Consider the following 13,281-nt stretch of genomic DNA (forward strand, 5'->3'; position numbering starts at 1 on the left):
AATTTTACAATTTAATATTTTTTATTAAAATTAAGTTTTACTCTAAATTAGAAAGTGATAGTTACTTCACTAAACAAAATTTAAATTAACATCTATAATAAGATGAATGAAATTTTGAGCGGCAATGTTAAGCGCAACTTTTATTTAGTAGTCCACTCATCCGGTCTTAACAATAACTCCCTCCCATTGTTCCCCAAATCCCTGTTTGTTAGCTCCTGCAATTGATTCAAGTTTGATAACATGCAGCCAACCCCTCTTGCTAATAACATTTTCTTCAGCTTCTCCAGATCGTAATTTCTTAGCTCCTGCACTTAGATCAAGCCAGCTAACCTTCAGAGCAAATCCGTTTAGCTCAAGACGTTTCTGTTTAGGTTATGGGTAAGATCACACCGGACGTTTTGTGAAAGAGTAGGGACCATAATTTGCAGTTCGAGTACCGCCTAATTTGAGTCGCCGAAGAAGCAAGCAAAATCAGTGGAATCGGATTCTATCGGTAAACCGAATCGCGAACAAGATTTTCATGGCATCATTTTGCTTTTTATATTTCTTTTCAACAATGAAAGTTAATTTTAGACTTTTTTTTTTGTTATTCTAACATGCATTCTTTCTTTTGTGACTGATTACAGATAGATTCTAAATTACCAATTGGTATTTTGAAAGATGTTATGCAATTAACAATTGAAGCCTGCAAAGCAGCTACAAATTACATCCGAAAAGTAAGTATTGTACCTTAATTTTTTTATCATCTTCGAAGGAGTCAAATCATGCCTTATTAATTTTTTTTAACTTAATTCTTGATCTCTATTTTGCTTAGCAGATTTGATTGGAGTACACAAAGCAACTAGAGTATCGAGGCGGGGTGTATAATTCTGTAACATAATAGAGTTTGTTTTTTGTATAGCTGTCAAGTTGGTTAGTTTGTTAGACATAATTATAGCACTATTAGTTAGTAATTTATTTTCCCTTTTGCTATATATATTGTAATTGGTACTCAATACTCTGTGGTGGTTCTTTTAATCAATTATTCTCTCTTTTCACTTCTTTCTAATTCTTCTTCCATTACTTTAAATTTCAATGACCTGAGAGTACATCACCAACCTTCTTATTTTCTTATAATTATTTTTGTAATTCACTTGAATTTTAAGCTTGGTATCATTTTACATGGTATCAGAGCGAGAAGATCCAACTATGGCAGATAATTTAGCTAATCCGAATGCAAGCCCTTCATCAAATTTCGCTGCAGATTTTGAGAATTTCACCGCTTTCATGCGTCAATTCTCTCAATTCCAGGCACATCTTGGCAGATCTAGTTCCTCTTCTGCAATTTCTGATCCGATTAGCCCTTATTTTCTTCATCCAGGAGAAAGTCCTGGTTTGGCTCTAATTTCGCTTAAATTGACACTTCAAAATTATTATCAGTGGTCGCACGATATGTGGAGAGCACTCAGATCGAAGAATAAGGTGAAATTCCTCGATGGATCCATTCTAAAACCAGGTGAAGGTGATCTTAATTTTGAAGCATGGGATAGGTGTAACAATTTTCTCCTCTCCTGGATCAACCTCTCTCTCAGCCCTGAAATCGCTAAGAGCGTGATGTGGATTAGCTCAGCTCCAGACTTGTGGAATGATTTAAAACGTCGTTACTCACAGGGAGATGTCTTTCGAGTTGGTGCGTTAAAAGAAGAATTTTATGTATTCAAACAATGTGATCTTACTGTTACCTCTTACTTTGCTATGTTGAAAGCTATTTGGGAAGAATTAGAAAATTTACGTGCTATTCCTAGTTGTGTTGCTTGTGTTAATGGATGTTCATGTGGATCACGAATTGTTCGAGACTATGCTTCTGAGGAATATGTTGTCAAATTCTTAAAAGGATTGAATGAGCAATATTCAAATGTTAAATCACAAATCATACTAATGAAGCCGTTACCTGAAATCAACACAGTACTATCTATGTTAACCCAACAAGAGCAAGAATTGAATTGTGACCCGTCAAATAGCAACATAGTGACTAACTCTTTAGAGGTGCAAACCTCAACTGGAAGCGGTTCATTTTCTGGAAGAGGCAGAGGCCGTGGACGAAATTCAGGCAGACGAAGAAATCAAAAATCTTATAGTCGAGGCTACACTTCAAAGTTTTGTAGCTACTGTAATCGAATTGATCATTTAGCAGAGACATGCTATAAGAAAAATGGCTTTCCTACTCACCAAAAGCAGCGAGTAGCCAATCAACTTAGCACTGACGAGATAGTTGAAAATTCTAGTGCTGAGATTGCTGATTCTAACCAGGATAAAAAGAGCGATGATACAGTACTTGTGTTGACTCCAGATCAGAAGGAAACCTTACTAGCACTCCTTCAACAACCACGCATGCCAACTTCAAATAGTGTAAACCACATTACTTCTTCCGCCACCCTTACTCAACCAAAAGGTAGGCATTGCTTGAGTGTATCATCAAATTTTACTAAAACTTCTTGGATACTTGACAGTGGAGCTACTGATCATGCATCCTATATTCAAGAGTCTTTCAAAACTTTTCATTATATGAGATCAGTTTTGGTAAATCTACCTGATGGTTCTACCACTACAACAAACATTTGTGGCACTGTGCAACTCTCTAAACATTTGATTCTTACCAATGTTTTATTCATACCTCACTTTAAATATAATTTGATTTCAGTGTCTAAACTCACAAAGTCATTACATTGTGAATTAAAATTTACTGATTCTTTTTGTGAGATACAGGTACTCCCATCATTGAAGATGATTGGACAAGCTAAAGTCATTGGTGATCTTTATGTGATGGATGTTCAACCTTGGAAACTAACTACACCAGAAGTTAACACACATTCTGTAAATGTCACAGTGCAGCAAGATTTAGGAACTCTATGGCATGCTAGACTAGGTCATTTACCATCCAAAAGAATGTCAATCATGAAAAATACATTTCCATTTATTGAATGCATTTCATCATCTCATGTTTGTGATTCTTACCACTTGGCTAGACAAAAGAAATTGTCTTTTCCCATTAGTAATACACAATCAGAATATATTTTTGATTTGTTACATATAGATATTTGGGGACCACTCTCACTTTTATCTACTGCTGGCCATAAATATTTTCTTACAATTGTGGAAGATAAAACGAGGTTTACTTGGATTTATTGCATGAAACTAAAATCCGAAACTAGAGTGTTAGTAGAAAATTTTGTTCAAATGGTGCAAACTCAATTTCATAAAGTTGTGAAACAAATTAGAACAGATAATGGGATGGAATTTAAAATGAACTCTTTCTATAACTCAAAAGGAATATTACATCAAACATCTTGTGTTGAAACTCCTCAACAAAATGGAATTGTTGAGAGGAAGCATCAACATATACTGAATATTGCAAGAGCACTTTTGTTTCATTCTAATGTGCCAAAATGTTTTTGGCACTATGCTATGCACCATTCAGTACATTTAATAAATAGACTACCAAGCACCTTCTTGAATCATCAAACGCCTTATGAGGCACTTTTCAAGAATAAACTAGATTTGACTCATCTCAAGGTGTTTGGTTGTCTTGTTTTTGCTACCGCTTTGAGTACTAATAGAAGAAAATTAGATCCTAGAGCTAGAAAATGTATTTTTCTTGGTTATCAATCAGGAACAAAATGGTCCATTTTGTTTGATTTAAAATCCAAAGAAATTTTTATATCAAGAAACACTGAATTTTATGAACACTATTTCCCATTCAAACAAATACCAAGCACTGATTTTTCTATAGATCAACCTTCAATTGAATCATTCAATTTTGACCCTTTTGCATTCTTTTATAATAACTCTGCACATACTTCTTCATATGAGCATACTCATGGCATAATTGCACCTCACACCATACACACTACACCTGATTTATCTGCCACTTCTACATCACCCATGGCATCTCTTCATGATATAACAGATTCTGCATCACCCGCCACCTTAGACTCAGCATCTGCATTGGCACCATTGGAACATTCATCCATTCATATTGAGTCACAATCTGCTGCACCAGTTTTGAGAAGGTCTGAACGAGAAAGAAAAACACCCTCTTATCTTAAAGATTTTCATTGTTTCCATATTTCATTACATAGAGATCCAATCAATGCGGCCCAATTACCTTCAACATGTAAGTATCCCCTTTCTCACCATTTGTCATATTCATTGTTTACTCCCAAGCACCAGGCCTTCACTTTTGCTCTCATAAATAACTCGGACCCCAAACACTATTCTGAGGCTGTTATGCATGATTGTTGGAGGAAGGCTATTGAGGCAGAACTCACTGCTCTTGAGCAAAACAAAACCTAGATCATCACTTCTCTTCCTCCTGGAAAGAATGCAGTTGGTTGTAAGTGGATTTTTCGCACAAAATTCCACCCAGATGGCACTATCGAGAGGCATAAGGCACGTCTTGTTGCCCAAGGTTTCACTCAAATTCCTGGAGTCGATTACATTGACACCTTTAGTCCCGTTGTGAAAATGAGCACTGTGCGTGTTCTTCTTACCGTTGCAGCAGCAAAGAATTGGCATCTTCATCAACTTGATGTGAATACAGCTTTTCTCCATGGAGACCTACATGAGGACGTTTATATGAAACTTCCAAAGGGGTTACAGTGTTCCAATCCAAACTTAGTCTGCAAGTTGACAAAATCTTTGTACGGTTTGAAACAAACTAGTCGCCAATGGAACATCAAGTTGTCTGCTGCACTTGCTGATCTGGGGTTTACTCCATCTGAAAATGATCACTCGCTTTTTACCAAATCCACAGGTACAACTTTCACAGCTATTCTTGTTTATGTTGATGATCTTGTGTTAGCTGGAGATGATTTGAGTGAAATTCAAGCTGTCAAAATATTTTTGGATGATAAGTTAAAATTAAAGACCTTGGCCTTCTTAAGTTCTTTATTGGGATGGAGGTAGCACGAAGCAATGCTGGTATTGCACTGTATCAAAGAAAGTATGCATTGGATTTGATCACAGACTGCGGTTTGCTTGGTGCAAAACCAGCATCTACTCCTATGGAGTACACTACTTCTCTGTCTAAGGCTTCAGGCTCCCCTCTTCCTGATGCAACCATCTATCGTAGATTGGTGGGCAGACTTCTGTACCTTACTAACACAAGACCAGATCTCAGCTACTCTGTTGGATGCCTATCTCAGTTCATGGATTCACCAACTGATGCCCACTTGAAGGCTGCCTATATGATCATCCGGTATCTAAAACAATCACCAGCTTATTTTTCTCTGTCAACAATTCTTTCACACTATCTGATTACACTGATTCTGATTGGGGGCTTGTAAAGACACTCGAAAATCCATCAGTGGTTATTGTTTCTTCTTTGACCAAACTCTTATTTCTTGGAAGAGTAAGAAGCAGGCTACAGTTTCAAGGTCGTCCTCAGACAGAATATCGCGCCCTTGTTAATGGCACTTGTGAACTCGTTTGGTTACTCAAACTACTAAAGGAATTCAACATTCTTCCTCCTCTTCCGGTTGATATCTTCTGTGATAATAAATCAGCTATCTATATTGCTTCAAATCCTGTCTTTCATGAAAGAACCAAGCATGTTGAGGTTGATTGTCATGTGGCTCGAAACAAGTTCAAAGAAGGGGTTTCTAATCTTAGGCACGTTGTCTCCGGTGAACAACCGGCTGATCTATTCACTAAATCCCTTCCTCCAGGACCATTCTCTCATTTGCTTTCCAAGCTGGGATTACTTGATTTGCACAAACCACGTAATACCAGCTTGCGGGGGATGTAACATAATAGAGTTTATTTTTTGTATAGCTGTCAAGTTGGTTAGTTTGTTAGACATAATTATAGCACTATTAGTTAGTAATTTATTTTTCCTTTTGCTATATATATTGTAATTGGTACTCAGTACTCTGTGGTGGTTCTTTTAATCAATTATTCTCTCTTTTCACTTCTTTCTAATTCTTCTTCCATTACTTTAAATTTCAATGACCTGAGAGTACATCACCAACCTTCTTATTTTCTTATAATTATTTTTGTAATTCACTTGAATTTTAAGCTTGGTATCATTTTACAAATTCAGTGGTGTATAATTTAGTGGCGGAAGTTATGTGTATTTTTTGCTATTTATCTGAAAATATTTTTGCATGTGGATTGTCCGTGTAACAAGAAATGAAGAGCTTGATAAATTCATTATTTTGGTACTTTCAAGATTTCAGTTTTCTGAATCATTTTAGCAAAGTTTGATATTTATTTTGTAATAGTTTTATTTGGATAGTTTTTTAACATTAAATCCATTAATCTAGGATATTTGCTTTTCAATACTAAGTATTTGTTAATTTTATATTTTTATACTATGGATAATACGTATATGAATGTGATTAATTTTTTTAATATTATATGATGTAATTTTATATTAAAAAATATTTTTATTATAATTTTTTTAATTTAACTTTTATCATTAGCCACGGAAAAAGTGTAGCAAAAAAGTCCGGCCTGGTCAATTTTGTCACAGATAAAGTGTGGCATGCATCATTTTATTTTGCCACGAAAAAGAGTATGTCTAAACGTGCTAAAGTTGTGGCTAACAAAATGTTTCCACGGATATTAAAACCGTGGCTATTGGAGTAAAAAAGTGGCTAATTAAAAACGTGTCGTCCCCTTTAGCCACAAATGTTCATTTGTTACCAAAGCATAATTGCCATAGTTATTTGGAGTTTAGCCACGGATTTTTTCCATGACTAAACCCCTTGTTTTTGGTAGTGATATACGTGAGAGCGGTGAATGAAATGCAGAATATTAAAGATTGAGATAAAGTATGCCCCTGATAATAACATGTGTTACATACTTACATATTTGACTATATCTAACCATTTATTGTATAAATATTATGACATCCAACTCACTTGTGGTATCAGACAAATTAAACCTCATATATAAAATCATCTCTATTATTTTTTTCATAAATTACATTATCTTAAAATATTGCTTTATGATAATTCTTGAGTAATATGCTTTCAAAATTATGTTTACTTAATTTATAATTTAAAATTTTAAAAAAATATATAATAATTACTAAATACAATCTAATTTATTTTTAAATACTTTTTATTTTTATTTTTATATTTTAAAAAAATGCATATAGATTTATTATTAATTAATAAATTTAAATAATTTTTTAATTTTAATATTTTTTATTGTTCATATATTTTTTTAATTTGTCCTAAAACTTAAATATTTAGTTTTATTGATTATTGTTGTATATTATTGTTAAATAACTGCATTATCATACATAGCAATTAAAAATAAAAATAAAAACATAAACATTTTATGTTCTTTTAAGAACTTAATACTAAAAATTATATAATTTATTAGAAGAATTAAAATTTAAAAAATATATAATTTAAAAGAACTAAAACTTATTTAATTTAATAGAATATTTTTAATATTTATTATTAAATAATTGCACTTTGATTGCATATAATAAGATATGCATAACATAATTTATTATACACTGTTGGAGTACTACTCTTTTATTTTAATTTTTAAGGTTAAAAGGCAAGTACTCATCAAGAATAATAGGTAAGGTTTAAAATGGGATCTAAATTCTATGTTTTCATTCTTTATACATAATTACGTGCAAAATTTATATTGATTGAATGACAGTTGCTCGTTTGAGAGAATGACACAGACGTGATTTAGAGTTGAGATGAAGAACAAGCTGTGATAAAAACCAGCTATTTATAATTTAGTAACACATATACGTCAGAGTAACGAGCAGTGAGTGAAAATTGTCAACAGAATATTAAAGATTGAGATGAAGTATGCCCCTGATAATAACAACATGTGTTACATACTTACATATTTGACTATATCTGACTATTTATTATACAAATACTATGACATCCAACTCACGGCTAACTCACCTGTCGTATCAGACAAATTAAACCTTACATATATGAAATCAACTCAATTGTTTTTTTTTTTTCATAAATTACATTATCCTAAAATATTATTATAAAATTTTAACTTTGAATATATTTTATAAAAAATTACTATTGAGTACACGAGTGAATCAGTAAATATTTTAAAAGTTAGAAAATTTTATTAAAAAAAATGTAAAAAAAATATTTATTGATTTTAAAATAGATGTCCAAAACTAATACTCATATATAAAATTAAAAATAATAAAAGTTAATCATTTTTGTTTAATTATCACAATTTAATTAATGTAACATAAAAAAAATTAGTTGATTTAAATAGATTTAACACCATTAAAAATAATCTCTATTAAAACCTTTACATTATACTACTAATTTTAAATAGTTGATAATAAAAAATATTTTTGTCCATGTATATAATTATTTAGGATATATAATTATTTAGCGTATATAATTGTTCTCGTTAAATTTGTATTTGGGTATCAAAAATTATTAAATGTTAATATTAGTTATTAGTTTTAATAGAATAAGTATAGTCAAATATTTTTATTTTTCTCGTAAAATATCATATAAGAATCTTATGTGAGTTAATCTATATATGCCTACATGTTGTACTAAAGTTAAATATCTCATTATTCTTGCTAATAATAATTAGTTTTTCTCATACAATCATAGTGTTAGGTAAAAAAACATTGAAACTATTGTCATGAGCTAGTTTTCACTCTAAGTAACAATACAAAAATCTCCAGATTAATTAATCACCATTTTTTTCAATGAGATTTAGGATGTCTTCTCTCTCAACTTGGGTATATATTTTGTCTTTCATTATCCATTTTTTAAATAATATATATTGTGAGATTGTTGAACTTTTATTGGAGAAAAGTAAACTAAACTAGTTATGTTGTATTAATTAGATGGTATAAGATAAAAAAGAATTAGGTAAAAGGAAAAATGATTGCTGTATTAAAAATGGTAGAAAAAAAAAAGTAACTTACAAGATTTTTTAAGTAAGGATTTTAGAAGTTCTAAATTTCAAAGGACTCTCCGAACAAATTATAAATAGCAACATTTTTTGTAAGAAATCATGCCATCAACACTTTTTCAAGTTTTATCATTATAGTACACTCTCTTTTTCTTTGTTTTTATTATTCTTCTACTCTTTCATATTTTGTTCATACTCACTCATTTACTACTCATCATCATTTACTACTCTTTGATAGATGATGATCGTTTCGGTAATGTTTTTTAAAATCCTTATTTTAAATGTATTTTTTAGAAATTAATTTTCTCTTTTTATTGTATCATATAGAGAAGCCTAAAACTTATTTTTTATTATTGTAATAACTGTTTCATTCATTTAAATGTTGAGTATTTAAGTATTAAAATAATAAATAAAAAAAGTGATTTGTAGATAAATTAAAAATAAATAACTGTTATTTATTTATTTTAAATTCCTTTTTTCAAGTTTAAAATAAACCGAATTTTTTACTATTCTCGTTATTTTATATTGATCTTAGTGCATTCCTATCTATATTAAACTTTGTTTTTTTCAAAAAAAAGGGAAATATAACGGTTAGATAGTGTGGGTAACTATGTCGGTTTTTTTTTTTAAATTATTTTTTTAGTTATTAGTTTATTCTAAAATTACAGGGAATGATGAAGAAGAAAAGATGGCACCCATAGATGAGAAAGAACTTGCGTTGGACCGTGGATTTGTGGTGCCACATTTCAACTCATTTGGCCACAGATTTCGGTTCACTTCTTCATATAATTATAATTATAATCATTATTGTTATTTTCACTGTTTGTGCGCGATTCACCCATTATAATTTATAGCCATCAAGGATCATATTAATCAGAGTACCAGATATTAAACTTAATATTCTTTTATAAAATATTTGGAATTTTAACATATTATAGGAACAATTTTCAGTCACCAAAAAAATATTATAGGAACAATAGTTTTAATATTTATGTTCTCAAAGATGCTTTGTCCAAATTCTTTTAGTTAAATTAAATTTAAATTGACACACAAAAAAGTGTTAAATTGACTCTCTACTTTAACATTTTCTTTTATATTTCTCAATATGTATTTTTTGGGCCAATTTTGTTTTTTCAATAAGGGATTAAACTTTTTAGTCTTTCGTTAGGCCAATTATTCATTTGTTAATATTTAGCCCAGGCCCATCAAATCACAAATTTTGGAATTCTTATATGATATATAGAATTGTGTTTTGTGTACATAAAAAAATGATTGTGGAAATGAAAAACATTCCAAACAAATTAAAAATAAAGTTGTGAATCAAAGAAAAGAAAAAAAATGTGAAAGCTAAAAGGAAAAAAGAAATCATAAATTGGTGCCTTCTTGAGGCCTGACAAGTATTTTTTGTATCATTTTATCACAATTATAAAGTAAATAAAAGGGTACAAATATTAAATTGAAACTTCAGTCTTTTAATTTAATTGTTGTAGAATAACGCCATGGTAGTTGGTACGCCCCCAATTTCATTTGCACTTGGTACACATAAAATAAATCATATTTTTGGCTCTTAGAAGGTCTAAACATGGTTAAATTATTATTATTATTATTATTATTATTATTATTATGTACAAAGTATGAGACAAGAAGGAGTGGAGAACTTCTACAGAAAAAACCATACTTATTGTTACCCTAGGTAACCAGAGATTAATGGGCTGGATGGCGTTGGTTGGCCCAATCGTTTGGGGGAGGAAGCCTTTGAGAGGGTCTGCACCTTGAAGGCCTCCGTCCGACTTGTGAGTATGGATGAATGGGGGGTGGTACCTGCAAGGACACTCCGATGCCTAAGTCAGCAAGAGTGTTAGCAGGTCTAGAGAGTATTGGGACTTAGAGATACCTGAAAGGTGTCAGTGTATTTATAGTGGTGATCCAATAACCACCGTTGGAGTAGTGCCACTTTTCTAGGGTGTTAACCGTCCCTTTATCTTAGGGAAGTTAAGATATGACTCGTGGAAGTGGTTAGAGAGATTCTAGGGGCAGTTACTCATTCAAATGAGTGCTTATCTGCCAGCTAACCCTCGTTCCCGACTTCTTTAGAGCAAGTCGAGACGGGTACCAACTTCGTAGTGGCTGATCTGGTGAAAGGTGAGGTCAACCCTTTGGGTTGGGCCTTTTTACTTGGACCCTGGGTCTTAATCGTTGGGCCAGGATATGAACAGTGCCCCACTCGAGCCCAATTTCTCTTTAAGATTTGGGTTCGAGTATACTACTCGGGGTTGTGACCGACGTGATGTTTCGAAACCGACGTGACTTTTGTGACCTTTTGGTTCTGACAGTTACGTCTAATCAAGCGTCGTGTCTGTTAGGGATGTGCGTAGGGATTGATGGTCTTGGTAACGGTGCATTTTCATTAATGACTGCCCTGTTTTTACCATTGTGCCCCTAACGTACTTATAAATACTTTCCCTCTCTTTCATTGTTTCGTTTCTGCGATTTTTCAAATTTCCCCTTCATTCGTTCGTGCTGCATTTTTGCATTTTCGAAGGCTTTCGTTTTCTCCAACCCTCATTTTCGGATAAAGGTTAGTTCTTTTCGTAACATGCTTTTCTATTTGCATGCCTTCATTTTGTAGATAGGTTGGTTTGTAGACTTCAGTTCCGTATTTCCTCCTTTAGAGACCGTGTTTTTTATTTTCTTTTTCTTTTTCCCTTGTAGGTTTTTTGCTACCTTTTTAAGAAAAAGAAATGGCTTCCGTAGATATCCTTTTTCAATGGGTTGATGTCACGGTCCTAGGGGAGGAACCCTCGGTCGATACTAAGTTTATCACCAACCTTCGCACTCACTACAGAATTTGTACTTCTGAGGATGACGAGCCGAAGTATGAATTGGTAGTCCCGGGTCCTGAAGACCGGGTTTGCTTTGGGAGGGTCAATGAGGCAGCCCCTCATTTTTTCTTTATGTATGAGTGTATGATCACCCGTTTGGGTGTTTTTCTTCCTTTTTCAAACTTTGAGATATCTGTTTTGCATCACTGCCGAGTTGCCCCTACCCAGCTTCACCCCAACTCTTGGGGTTTTTTGAAAATTTATCAATTTATTAGCCAAGCTTTGGAGTTCTCGACTTCTTTGAAGATTTTTTTCTATCTCTTCCATATGACCAAACCCTTCAGTGGGCTAAACAATAAGCAACAATGGGTGTCTTTCCGAGCCATATAGGGTCGGAGAGTTTTTACCCTTTTTGACGAATCCTTCCATGACTTTAAAAATTATTTTTTCAAAGTTCAAGCCGTAGAGGGTCACCATCCCTTTTTTCTGGATGATAATTCTTCTCCCCGATTTCCTTTATACTGGCTGGAGGCCTTCCCCTGCGAGAAATATGGTCTGGATGACCTGGATGAGGTAGAAGCAGCCATTGTGGGGTTCCTCCGAGAAGTGTGGGGGAGGGCCCCATACTTGGACACAAAAAAGTTTCTCCAGGGGTCTCCGACCTTTGTCTAGGCACAGCTAGGTAGCTTTTATTTGTTTGTTAGATTTCCGACTTGTTTGACTGACCTTTCCAACTTGTCTGATCTATCTGTTATTGTCTTTTCAGAGATGGCAAAGGCAAACGCTCAGGAGTCTTACCAAAGGGTCCAGGAGGCTAAAGCAAGGTCTCGCGCCAGGACTGGTGGCGCCAGGGCGGTTATCTATCCTCCTCCTCCTCCTCGGAACGTTGGGACTCCCTCTCAGCCCATTGTGATTTCTTCTTCAACTTTCTCTCAGCCGCCCCCCTCTGCCCGACCTTCTCCTGAGCCAGAGAATAAGAAGCGCAAGACCTTAGAGTCTGACTCTTCTGGTGAGGTGAAGGCGGATGCTCTTGCATTCGTCCGAAACAACATCTACCCCCAAGCTCGTATAAGCATGGATGATGTGTCTGTTCGTCACCACCTTACCACTCTGATTGAAGAGAGTCTCAAGGCGGCGGGAGTTTGTGGCAAACTCTTGGATATTTTTGAGAAGGCTCCTCTCAGCTCTTTAGGGATGACCTCGAGGGTCGAGGAGCTGGAAGGAAGGCTTCGTATATATCAAGAGCATGAGAGGGAGTTGAAGGAGGAAGTCGCCAAGCTGAAGGAGGAGAGAGATAACCTCCGGGAGAAGGGGAGGAAGTTGCAAGCCCAATGCAACATGGAGGTGGACTTGAGGAAAACAGCGCAGGGCAGCTATCAAAAGTTATTTGAAGATCTTGTGGCTGCGAAGAATGATCTGCTGAATTCTCGGAAGGCCTATGCCGAGTTGGAGGACTCTATCGCTGATGGCGCCGAGGAGGCTTGGAGGGTCTTTAAGGAGCAGGTCGGAGTCATTGCTCCTGACTTGGACCTTTCTCCTT

At 34.0% G+C, this 13,281-nt stretch overlaps 1 pseudogene; it reads left to right on the top strand.

The window, feature by feature from the left end:
- The first annotated feature begins 1,161 nt into the window (after window positions 1-1,161).
- The window catches only part of LOC112778088 (uncharacterized), a 38,269-nt pseudogene continuing 26,149 nt past the window's right edge, over window positions 1,162-13,281 (top strand).

This window comes from Arachis hypogaea, chromosome 19, assembly GCF_003086295.3.
Source record: "Arachis hypogaea cultivar Tifrunner chromosome 19, arahy.Tifrunner.gnm2.J5K5, whole genome shotgun sequence".
Classification (NCBI taxonomy): Eukaryota; Viridiplantae; Streptophyta; class Magnoliopsida; order Fabales; family Fabaceae; genus Arachis; species Arachis hypogaea.